Source organism: Danaus plexippus, chromosome 17 (assembly GCF_018135715.1).
Source record: "Danaus plexippus chromosome 17, MEX_DaPlex, whole genome shotgun sequence".
NCBI classification, from domain to species: Eukaryota; Metazoa; Arthropoda; class Insecta; order Lepidoptera; family Nymphalidae; genus Danaus; species Danaus plexippus.
This window is the reverse complement of record NC_083548.1, coordinates 6,433,724-6,447,348: the sequence shown is the minus strand read 5'-3', so window position 1 is coordinate 6,447,348 and position 13,625 is coordinate 6,433,724. Positions and strand designations below refer to the sequence as shown.

The following is a 13,625-nucleotide window of genomic DNA, read 5'->3' as shown; positions in this document are numbered from 1 at the left end:
TTTTTAACGTGAATTGGACTATTAGTAAGAGTATAATATACAGTAATATCTAGTGCACACTTAGCTTTTAAATTTAATCATACAATCATTTACGAATCAATAATTAAAAAATATTTAAGTTAATTCCACTCTTATAAATATTACTTCAAAGTTGATTTTTGAGATCTAATTAAAGACAACATATATGTAGTTGTAATTAAAATCACTTTTATCATAAGCGAGGTCATTCTTATAGCTTTTTAAACTATTGCCAATTTTCACACAAAAAATAAATAAGTATTGGTACTTACTAAAGTCGATTAGGTTAGTTTTACTCCGTGGGATAGTTTCCAATTCAATGAACGTTTATTTAAGTAAAGTATTTAATTTGATGATTTTCACATATTTTAATGTGATGTATAGGTTGTGGTTCACATCCAGCCAGAGATGGAACCTCTATGAAATACTATGAAAGTTGCTTGTAAACATATTACAAAAAATACATAACTAATAATCATAACATTCTAAAATACATGGAAATTCCAGAACTAAAGATCAATTCATTCTTAGAACGTACATCGAATAGCAGGTTCTTTTCAAAGTTGGTTAGGTAGAGAGAGGAGCTTGGACGGTGGAGGTAAGCGTAATGCGCGTTAGATAGGGGCCTTAAACCTACACCTGGGTCGCAAGTCCCAGGCACTGTTTAAGCTCCTCTCCCTGCAACGCGATGGACCCGGCACCCGCACGGTGAATCCATTGAGTGGTAAGAATTTTAGTCTAGATTTATTTAACAAAAAGGTAATAGTACTAATATAATTTTATTCAACGGATTATTAAGTTAGTAAACTCGACAGCATCGGAAGCTTTTGTTTATGGTTTTTACGATACAGCTTACTTCACTAAAAAAAGCTGTATGAAAAAAAAAATGGTTTTAAAAATGTTTATTCTAAGATTGACAGATATTTTTAAAGTTATGCAAATGTCACTTCTACAGCAAGTCACGGACAGACAAACAGACTATTGATTAGCACGAAGAGTGCGTATGAGTGCGTAAGACCGCATCGTAAACTACAAACGAAGCGTTTGCAGTTACTCATTGACTAACCTACGTTAGTACGTTTAATCGTAGTAAACAAAAGGACGTGACATAAAAACATTAATTGCTCCTTAAAGTCAAGTGAAAATTAATTGCTAATTATATATCTGTCCTAAAAATTCACTTTCATTGTACAATCGGGAATATTGTGTGTTGTTTAATCGATTTTGCAAAACACGATACCGCATCCGGCTATGTTACAAATGCATTTCATTATGCTTTCATTAATTATATGAAACAAATTTACTTCATAACTTTGCTGATGCAAGCATTACAATGTATATATGAAAAAGTACAATAGATGTAGATGGTTATCTTAGGGCATAGACACACGTGCGATTTGATTTAGGAAACGTAAACGAGATCTATATGGAAAGAAGAATGATGTTTCCATTCCCTCACTCATAAAATTGAGTGATGCTTTAACAATTCATGATTAAATTAAAATAATATTAATTTTATCTCACTATTCGATTTTCAAATCTTTTTACAAGATAAGTCTACATAAATAGAGATAGATTAAAAAAAAAATGAAAAATATTCTAAAAATAATATTGTTTATAAAGTTACAACTAGATGTCGCTTTAAATAAAGTTCTACCGATATTTGTTTTCATCACATGCTAGGTATCTGTAAATTAATGCAAAGCAATAAATAAGTATAGGCTTCGAGTAATATAACCTTTAAATCAATACTGCAACGATTGCGTTTGAATACAAAATCATTAATTTGTAACGCATTTCATCAATGACTACAGTGTTACCAAACTAACCACAAAACGTTTTAAAACTTAAAATATAATACCAACATTCTGATACAATGATGGGGGAACTCCTTCCGGCGGATTTCGTCCAGCAGCCATATTAAAATCAATGTCACTATTACGTACCACATAACAAATAAGTTCAAAAAACACAGAACACTCACAAACATACCATGGAACTAGCACAATATATGTTTGGAAGATATGTGAACATGTTGCTTATTGTGTTGCATGTGAAAGCAGTTAGGATCGCGTATGCATTACATCCAATATGGCGCATTAGAAAACGTTACGCGTGTATTTGCAAAACAAATTTGTCATTAATTAAGAACAATGTTATTTGTCACATAAATAGCAAATAGATTTCTGTATAAGTTAAAGTACAAATTAACTTAGTTCTTCGAGATAACTTTGAACGCTACTAAAGCTATTCCGCAGAGAAACTGGACTATGCGTTCTTGTTTGGTCGTTTTTAATATTAAACATCACACCAGCATCATAGACATGAAACCGTATCAAATGAAAATATTAATATATTAGTTTTTCTCGATTAACAGCACTTAATCGAGACAAACAGTAAAAAATAGTAAAAAAATTGTTACGACATAAATTAATATGAAAATAAGAGAGTCGATTCATAAATAATCGACATCAAAATCGATAATTAATCGATATACTATTTCATTACCAAAGGTTTTAGTTAAGATTTAATGTGGCTCATAAAAATTACATGTCCATTCATCTTTAAACTATATAAACTAAAGTATCCTATGATCACATTATACAACCTTATTTTTAATTTGAAGGGAAAATCTCCCGAACAATTTCTTGAATCATAAATTAATAAATAATAAAACTCCTCAGTAGCAACAGCTTTAGAATTCTGTAAAAGTTCAAGGTGACTAAGAGACCTTCTAATTTCATTCAGGTCGAAAGAAAAACAAAAAAATTATAATTTTACCCATTAATTATCAGCTGTCCTTATAGTTTCGAATATGACACAAGAGAAATACGTAATAAAAGAGGTATTATGAAAAAGTTTTTATTTTAAAAATTAAAAAAAATATATACAAACGATCGTCTAGCCTGAACACGCATTAGAAAAGTTCGTTTTTACACTATATATAAAATTTCTACAAATAACACTTTTTCTATGACATATGGTCGAAACCTTTAAATGGAAAACCGTAAATTTCGGTCATAATATCATGCGTAACACTATGCGTATAATTATTAGATAATCAAAGGCGGGACAAGTTTAAATAAGAAGAGGCGCAACTTTCTCATGCTTTTACTTTTAACGTTAAACCGGTTCAGAAAACCTGATTCTTTCTGTGATTTACATTGCCGAATGCCCAACAAAATTATTAATTATTCAAAATAACACACCACGAATTAATGGGAAACGTTTTGATAGTTATATAAATAACTTTTCCTTCAAACGTTCTGTGTAGAAAATAATCATGCTAGCATACAGTTGTAAACGTAATTATACTATGAAATTTTATATCAATTTGTAAGTCCACATGAAATTAATGCCGGAAAATGAAAACGCGTGTCTTCATTTTAACAAACACGTATCAATCATCAATAAAATGAATAAAGAAAAACTGTTGCTGGAATGTTCTAATTAGTAAATAATTCGAAAGCAATTGCAACAAAAAAGTTATTGCTCATCTGATGACAATGGAGAAGTGGTGCCTCTGGTGGAATTACGACGAACTAATTGTAATAAACAATTGAACAATCAAATGTCAGTGAGCCACGATAGATGGCAGCACAATGAGTTTGCTTAAAATACTCGATGACATTACATCGCTAAGATAAGTGATGTCAAAATTAGATTTTTTGGCGCCATTTTATCTATAATCATCCGAAACTTTTGGTCTATTTAGTGGTGCCGATAAAAAAAATTGATTCAAAAATAAACATTTTTATTTAGATAATAGATTATTATCTGTATCTTATGTGATATACGTCATTAGAAATGATCAAACTATTACTAAACCTGAATTTGCCTTACATTGTAATAGAACAGTTATGTTTGGCATAGTAACACTTGATTGCCTTTTGATATCTGTATGCATTTTCTGAAATATATATGATTAGTTGTATGCACTATCATTATTATCTGAGTTGTGTGTTGCTTGAGAATAAGATGGCCCATTTCGAGCTCCTAAAACACTGCATTTGAGTGAATTTCCTAAAACATTTCTGGCAACATTGTAAGACTACAGTCATTACTCATTCAGTTATCGATTATGATGTATTATACACAGTTATTAGTACTATTGATTGGTATGTAATTTATGTAGAAATATGATATGTATAAATAAGGAACAAATTCTTTTTATTTCTCTATGAACTTAAATATTCAGGAAGGTAAAAAATGTATCCTATGAACATCACATGTTTACTTACTTTAGAAACCAATGTAGGTATGCTGATTCATAATTCAGAGGAAGATTTTTTTATTAATAACTGGATTCCACGAAATCATAACAGCACAGATAATATAAATCCACATAACAATCAAGCTATATTTTTCTAAACACAGCTATTAGAAAGTATTTTATACAATTCATTAATTTTTATTGCAATCTGTGTATTTCTCAGTTTGTAGGTCATGTCTCCGGAGATGTCTCTTCGCAGCACTTTTTACTCGTCCATTGTAAATTGCAAGGGAATATTATAGAAATCTTTCTTTAAAATAATCAATAATATAGAAATACATCGCATTTAATGCTAACTTTTTAATTTTATTTTCGAGTAACGCTTACGTTTATATTCGGCTTCTTTTATATTATGTGGCAAATTACAATTTGTTTGTAGTTTTTAGTATCAAAAAAAGTAAATAATTTAATACACAGGTACTAAAAAAATATATATTTACAAATAAAGTATTAATTTGCTTAAAACGGTTATATAAGTTTTTGTCAACAGATAACTAATACAGTTTTAAGTCATAGATAATTAATGGCGGCCATTTTAAATACTTACACAGTCTGATTTAAACTTCACCTGTCATACGCGTCTTACCTATATTTAAAAATCTAACAAGCTTTCTAACTCAATCTTTACTAAAAAAAAATATGTGTTATAAATAAATAACTAATGAATTTAATGGAAATAAATATGGCTGACTTGTAAAATTTTTATATATATTGTACAGATGGCAACAATATTGGATAATTGTGACTTATTTTTTCTAAACTCCTGACAAATCCTGACTTAATATTTGCCAAAATATATTCCATGTTTGCTATAATCAAAATCTCTAGCAGAATTCAAACTTAAGTCTACTCAACAATAATTTCAGTGACCAAGTAGTTTCGTTGAATAAATACCTAATAATTATGTTTGCGGTTACACTTACATACACGCCGATGAAAACAAACGATAACGCGTAGAGTGAAATGTATTACAACTAAATTAAACAGAAATCGGGTCCATTTTATCCTCAATATGAATTAAATGTACGTGTTTACATTAACATCGGACAGGAAAGATCTGTGATAGTTACATACAAAAACATATAAATTACTGCAAATGTAATTCGTAGAATATAAAGCAGAAACAATCGAGCGATCTCGCTCAATGATCTGTTAAATGGGCCAACGGAACAGTGCCAAGCTAAGTAACATTACAATATTTATATCAATGATAATTAATTAATTCAGAAACAATCGATTTAATATTTGTTTGTCCTTAAACAAGGTACTATGTATAGCTTATACGTATACAAGAGTTTTCATGTGGCTTCATTTGCGTGGACCTCGGAATTAGTTTCAGAGTAAAATGTATAAAGTCAATTTAAACAATAGATTTGGTAACCAGCCGGCAGCGACATCTATAGTCAGTGTCACGTGACTTCATACTAAATATGTCTGTTTTGTCCTTAATGTCGTTAATTTTAAAATAAATTATACCCTAAGTCTAATACTGATGTCTAAGCCATGTTACTGTAAAGTTTCAATAACATGCGTTAAGTATTTTTTGCATTATAGAGCAACAAACATAAATACGACCTTAAAAATTTTCGTATTTATAATATCTAAGCCGTAAATTTAAATCTTAACTTAATGGTTGTGTATGGGGATCTTGAAATTGCAAATTATCTTCAATGGCTCATTCTCGTTGATTCAAAATGTCAAACAAATTATACACAGCGTCTTGGAGTATTTATTCAGCGAGGTGGGTTTTCAGCGCAGTCACTACGAGCACCGTTATCAGGTAATAACGAAAAGATCGAAGGATATATTTTAGCATGTATATATTTTTTTGTAAATTTCGGATCTCAATTTTAGTATTTTGAACGAGAAATAAAATAACAAAATGTTTGTTGTACGGATGTATTGGTGTTGTTATTCCCAACGATTCTCGACGATTTTTTTGAAAGCTCGGATAAGAAATTTAGAACCCTCATTCATCCGGTAAAAGTTACTTAACCGTATCTTTTTATTAAGTACGAATTTAAATTGAATTTTTGTTCAAAAAGTATATTTTCATCACGACAAATGATGATAAATTGAGAACTAGATCATTCATTCGTTCATTCGAAAATGTTATTCGAATAATTACTGTGAACGATCTGTTAATATTGTCTTATTGGTATTGTCATAACCTGAATATTGTCTGTGTGGCTGTTTGGAGGGGCTCTCTTAAAATGCTTCATCCATACAAGCTATAACTTAAAGTATAAAAATTTTATCGTATAAGCTTACCGTAAGTTTCAATAGACATACGTACAAAACGTTAAAAGTTTTACTTTCGTAGTACTTGTCATAATATAGACAACGGAAACTCCTCACTCCACGGATACACCGTGCGGGTGCCGAGTTCATGGCGGTGCAGGGAGGGGAACTTCAACAGTGCCTGGGACTTGCGACCCAGGTGTAGGTTATTGAATAAGAAATGAAAAACCTTTGGTACGGAGCATGACGATGCAAAAGACGTGCTAAACATACTATTTAAAAGGAACTTAGTAGTTATTATAGGTACTATTTGTATTTATAAAACTCACTTTAAACTAAGGACTCGATAGCCCAGTTTATGGTACGGCTGTAATCATTAATATTGTAGCAGGTTCGAAAATATTAAATGCTTAATTTTATTTTTTTAACAAACAATACTGTACAGTTTTCTCTTCAGATTTCCAAAAAATTAAAATGACCACAGAATTTCGCATATTAAGTACTTTTATCTAACCATCACAATGCATTCGCGTAACTCTTATGTGTTACAAATAAAGACTATTATCCAACGACAGTGGGAATCAGAGCATAATAACACCGTACATTATAATTACTAACAAATAGAGAAAAAATTAATTTGACTCTAACTAACATTTTTAATTGAATTTAAATTATAAAAAAATCTGCTGTTTATTACGTCGATATTATTGTGAAAAAAAAATCTTTAATTTATTATATAATAATAAATTTATTTAATAAATATGGCAGGACACATCAGCCTTCTTACACGAACCTTTCTTATCTTAATTATTCAAAATTCAAATTCTCAAATGTCAAAGTGAAATGTATTTTAATTTTATTTATATTTTTTTCTTCGTTTTCTATTAAAATTATTCAAATCAAAGCATTCAACGAATTAAGATAACCTACAATTATGTTTTGTTTTTTTTTTCAACCTATTCTTAGATGGCCAGAAATCTTTATTTTTTTTAGATGAGCAGTAAAAAAACTAAATGTATAACAAGACTAGAATAATTGATTAATATGTAATCGACATAATACAATACAAACAGGGAAAACCAAGGTCTAAAGCTTGTTTCATGTTAAATGGAACAAGTTGTCATGTTTTTGTTGTTAAAATATTTTTAATTAAAACCAAATCCTTCACCGGAAACCGTTAGATTAAAAAGTTTACATTCTGTACAACAAAATATTTTAATTAGTACAAAACATATATAAAATATTAAATAAAATGCCACAGACATTAATTTGTCGCAGAAAAAAAAATTCACAAGAAGTTTTTTTTTAGATTTTAATATAAAAACGGTGTAAAAGTGTAGAATTTTTACATATATTAGTAATCGATTTGAGTTTCACTTATTAATTTGAAATATAAATTTTAGATTTCAAACTATCAAAACTATAATCCGTAAATCGTTATGTCTATACTCTTTCGTCCAATATATAAAAAAAAAATTTACGATAATAAAGCACATTCTAAGAATCATTAATTTTGTTACATTTTATTAAACCAATAATGTCAGTAATTTATCATTTAATTTAGGCTATCGTTACATTAGACGTGAATCGTAATGAATTACGCAAAATATCGATGAACAGAACACGCACACGTTATATTATTTAACGAGGAAAATATTAATTTAAATACGGAACAAACATGGGAAACGAAATGTATTGAAAATTTCGGAGATGTATCTTATAGATAAAAACTGTAAAATTGTTATGATTATATCATTTACTTACAACGGTTTTCGTTTGGAATCTACCGTAACGTTCTGGATACACGCAGGCTAAGCTTTAATATTATAATACCTTCATATTTGTATCGAATATTATGTTATTTAAAATATAATTTATTTATTTTTTATTTTATAGTATAGAACATATAATTTTATTTACATAACAACTTACCGGTAAAATCACAATCCACAAACAAAAATCAATAACAGCACAGCACTATTTCACGGCACATATCCATGGATAGGACGAAATAGTTTTTATGTTTAATAGATTTTACTAAAAAAAAATTTTAAAATCGAATGAGCGGTCATCGACAGCGCGCGACGGAGGCGTCAGTTGGAGCGCGAATGCGTGGAGATCGCATCGCGTGTGTCGTTACGTATCTCGTCTAGGTTACCGGAATATTTGAACCTGGTAATGCACTGAGCCTTAACGGATGTTGTTTTGATCATAGTGATAGTATATTTCATAATACTTTGTTTTTAAACTTATCTTATATTATAACGGATATCTGCTTGCAGAAAAGTCTTTATATTGGTCTTCCATAAACCAGGGAGACATAATTTTAACTAACTCATAAATATATATACATTATATATACTTATTTATATAGGAGATAGAAGAAATACATAAAAATTATTATTGACGACACATATCATAAACGACAAATAATATGACCAACTGATGAATGAAAACTAAGGATTTTTTTAAGTAATAATTATTTACACATATTTGTTTATAGATGTCATAAAACGGAACAGTCCAATTAAACACTTCTTATCAAATTATATTTATATATATATATATATATATAGAATGAAACTGCCCGAAATTTCTTCACTGACAAAACACTTGAAAATTAAATTATATAATACATATGTATAGTTTATTAGTTATTTCACAAAAAAATATTTATATATAAACTTAAAACTTAAACGATATTTTATTTAAAATCGTCACTTAACTTTTGATATTAATGACAAGGTTACTGAAACCTAAAGTCGATATATTATGACAACGACCAGAAATTTACAAACACTATACATAGAAGGAATGAAGATTTATTACGAAGGCTTTAAGTTAAACTGAAATAACCTGATGTATCCCAGAATTAGTCCTTATAAGGAAAAAATATATATTTGTATATCATGTGAGGTCATGCCAAATGTCAAGCGAAATCATTTCTAACTGTAGTTTAATTAATAATAATAATAATTTATTGTTTTAAAATAATTTCGTTACATTATATTTCCCATTAATAAATATATGATATTACACACAGAACTATTTTGTTACGTCTGTGAAAGAGTTACTCTGTGCTTGCTAGTTGACAGATTATATAAGCGCATTCGGGGTGTCAATATTAGGTCTAGAACTAATTTTTTCGACTGTACATTACAGTGTTCTAATAATAACATATGTATGGAGAAAATAATAAAAAAAAATGCACATTTGTGTTCCTTTGTTGTCGCATGATTACCTTGTCGGTCACAACATACAAGCTGGTTCAAAATATATACATAAAATAGAGCCATATGTATGAATTAAATATTGTTTTTTTTAACTTCTTCTTAATATTACTTATTAAATGTGACCACAGCTATAGTGTAGTAGATATGTGCATATTTTTTTAAGACCATTTCTGTGTCTATATTAAAAAATTAGGTACAACACTCATTACAATATAGAATGTCTGTTTTCTGCATATTTTTCCGATTGTTATAGTACATTACATTAGTATAAAAAAAAATAATCTTCTCAAATCCTGATCACAGTACAGATAATCCACGATGGACACGAAATCGATATTAATTTCGTTCAAATCAAATAAAAGAAAAATTTTTCCCCATACATTTTTTTTTTTGTTTTTCAAACCAGAACAGACCGCGTATTAGTGATCCTTGCGTAAGTGAAGCGCGAAGAGTTATTTGTAAAACGTTAACAGCTTCTAAACAGAATGATTCCGTTGCTGTAACTATTATTTAAGTTAATCTGTTTTCTACACCTCATAATCTCCTCACATTATAGCTCACGATACGTGTACCACAAGTTCGCATACTGGCACTACATACTAATAGTCTTAAGTTTCTTATTCAATATCCTGCGTTAATACTATAATGTGACAACATTTATTTATAAAAACTATTAACGGTGTTCCTCGTGTAACGATAGAAACTAAGAGTAAGCTTGCAGTAATAGATTTCACTGCGAAATATTAGTGCGAAGTATTAGTAAATTGCGGACTATTTTAAAAATTACTGCGTAGTATTCTACGTAATTCTGAACTAAAATGTATTGGAAATATTTAAAAGACTAAAAGCATTTTCTATATTCTATGGCAATTTCAATTGTATCTACATGTCCTTGGATACTAGAAAAACTTCCAGAAATTTCTTTTGTAATGTAACCATAATTTTCTTTGAACTTAAACTGATAGTTATTTAATAATGAATTACAGTCTTTGATATTGATATTCCTACATCATGACTTTCACCTGTAGGTGTACCCGAGATATAAATCAAGAAGACTGAGAATCTAGAATACTAGATTATCTGTTTATGGTTTAGAAAATACGTTTTAAAGACAAATCTTCACAGACCGGTCCCCCGCGGCCGAGTAGAAAGTATTGTTTGTTTACACACCGACTAGTTTTTTGTCATCATTCCTATACTAAAACGAAACTGTCAACAAGAAAGTAAAATTGTTATATAAATTAAGTTAATATTTATAAATATAATATTAAAAAAGTCGTGTCCAATAAAATATTTTTTTTTTATATATACATATTTATAATTTGTCAATTCCATAGCTATGTTTAATTGTCTGTGGTCATCGTTTTGATATCATTTTTAGTCTGTTTTGTCATTCATTGCTCTGACAGTGAAAGACAGAACAGACTAAAAACACGATTCATATAAACATACACACAGATATATGTATAAGTACTAGCACACATACATACAATTTAAATCTAATAATGACAGATTTTAGATACGATTAGATGTCTGCATATATATTTGAAACTCACTTTTCTAATTCCTTAATCTTTCAAGGCAGCTTATACAAGCTTCTAATTTGGCTTAATAAGACACGATTATAATTTTATTCTTATATATCGTTTTTAATCTATATAGCTTTGAAGTTTATTTAAAATCTGTCATTGTCAAATTTGAATTGTATGTGTACCGTGTAAGTACATATATACATATGTATGTTTATATGAATAGCATTTTTTTAACGTGAGTTTGATATTAAGAAGCAATTTAAATGTTTTTTATCATATTTCCTATGCTAATCAATATAAAACTTCCCATTAAATTATTACTTGTACAGGGACAGACAAATTCTTACATATATATTAATAGTATTTTTATTCTCGTTCTCTATTCACATATTGATTATTTTTGAACTAAGCTTTGCTGAATCCAACTATGTATTACGTAGCCTTAAAGGTTTTTCGTTCATACGTCATAGCACATTATAATATTAACTTAGATTAATGAGATCTAAGACTTTTCGGATTTTCTAGACGAATTTTTATTATTTTAAGGTACGTAATCCCGACGTTTCGGTTACTTTTGAGATGTGAATGACTGTCAGTCGGTCATGTTATTTATCATCTACCGCCATTACTTCTTAATTTTCTGTCGTACCGCTCTGGATGCCGGCAGAATGCGCTTACGGTGTTATGAGGTCCTGCGGTGTGGTCACAGAAATGGGACTTTATATTTTTAAGGAGGGGTTCCCAGGTGTTGGATTCATGTACCATAAATTAACTTAGATTATTGAATAGTTAACGCAAAACGTTTCGTACATACTGCAAACTATCAGTAAGCATACAGATAGCAAGTTATTTATATCTTCAAATTATAACAATGTCTTTACCGTATGTGTTAAATGCTCTTACGTAACACGTTTTCATTTTTGTATTTTAGATTAAATAGTGCAATGATAAATTCTAAGCTTTTTATTTTACTTAAATCCTCGGTACCTTTTCCTTAAATCGAAAACTATATAGACGCAGTTACTAAACATACAATCCTTACACATTAATGTCTCACATGTTAGTGTTGGCCAAAATCAATCTTAGTCTTGCAGTCTTTGAATAACAAAAATACAAGAAAAAAAAGCCAAATTTTTTATATCAGCCAGACCAAGACTGACAGTGTAGCATCAAGATTAAGTCTTACATCTTAGAGATAGTACTAAGAGAGAGCTTTAAATTCTTTTCTCGATTCCTTCGAAGAACTCTCGTTGCCGAACTATTTTTTGGGCATGTCCACCATTTTCCGACCGTCAAACTGATATTGGTGGTTCGATGCGTATTTTTATTTTTATAAAAACCACCCCAGACTTTCGATTGGTCGACAGATCTTATATTTGGTCGCCGAGATCATGTCCGTGGATGGATGACCTAAGTCGCCAGTACAGCGTTCCGCTCGCTTCACGCGCTTCACTCAATTAAGTGTCGTTTCAGGGAGCATTATTTTTCTAAAACGTCATCAGTAATATGAGAAGTAGATTAAAATGAGTCAGCCAGATGTTGTTTTATATAAATTATTGGTCAATAGAATTAACCTCAAAGCTATTGTTTTCTGTTCTGTTCTGCAATTAAATTTCTGTTGTATATTTTTTAATACATTGCAAACTGTATAACTGTAGGTATAACTTCCATGGGATGTGACCGTCTTAAAAACTCTTTCTTGAGAGATTATTTTGACTCTTTATATAGTCAAGTAAATAATGTTTTAACATGCAAGTTTATTAAATGTAAAAATGAATTAAGAAACATACCCTCGTGCGGGATGCGGCAGATAGCTGAGTTGGTGGTGGTGATGGTGATGGTGATGGTTCATCTTTTATACATAACATCTGAATATTATAAAAAATGTTGATTATGAAACTAATCAAAATTCTAAACTTCAAAGATCATTCTTAGAATTCCAATCGATTCTAGTTGACAGTTTAGCTTACTGGAAATAAAACCAGAAAATTTTTCCTCTTCCAAAAGATATGCAATAGTAAGTTCGTTGATAGACCGTTATCTACAAAAAGAGGTTCTATCAACCGACAACATGTAGATTTTGCAATAAAAAAAATTCTCAAACCATTATTTCGTGAACTCCCTACTAAATGTGAACTTTCATTAAATTAAAGATAAAACGATAATCATTTTCACTTTTAACTTTTAGAAGGAAACGTAATAGTAGCCATTAGTATTTATTTAATATTATTTAAATATATATAAAAGGGAAAGTTTCTTATATGCCCATAAAATTAATGAATACATCTGTCCGTAACAAGTTAGGTACAACACTCGGCTCTTCTCACT

At 29.5% G+C, this 13,625-nt stretch overlaps 1 protein-coding gene across 2 annotated transcripts in view; it reads right to left on the bottom strand.

Moving 5' to 3' along the window:
• LOC116771333 (espin) overlaps nucleotides 1-13,625 on the bottom strand; it is a 57,605-nt gene that overhangs the window by 36,727 nt on the left and 7,253 nt on the right. The window contains exon 1 of one of the 2 annotated variants that reach the window (XM_032663165.2): nucleotides 8,465-8,597. The exons of the other annotated variant lie outside the window; for it this stretch is intronic. The gene's annotated coding sequence lies outside the window, so the exon portion shown is untranslated. Of the gene's footprint in view, nucleotides 1-8,464; nucleotides 8,598-13,625 lie in introns of those variants that run through there. 2 annotated transcript variants of the gene reach the window in all.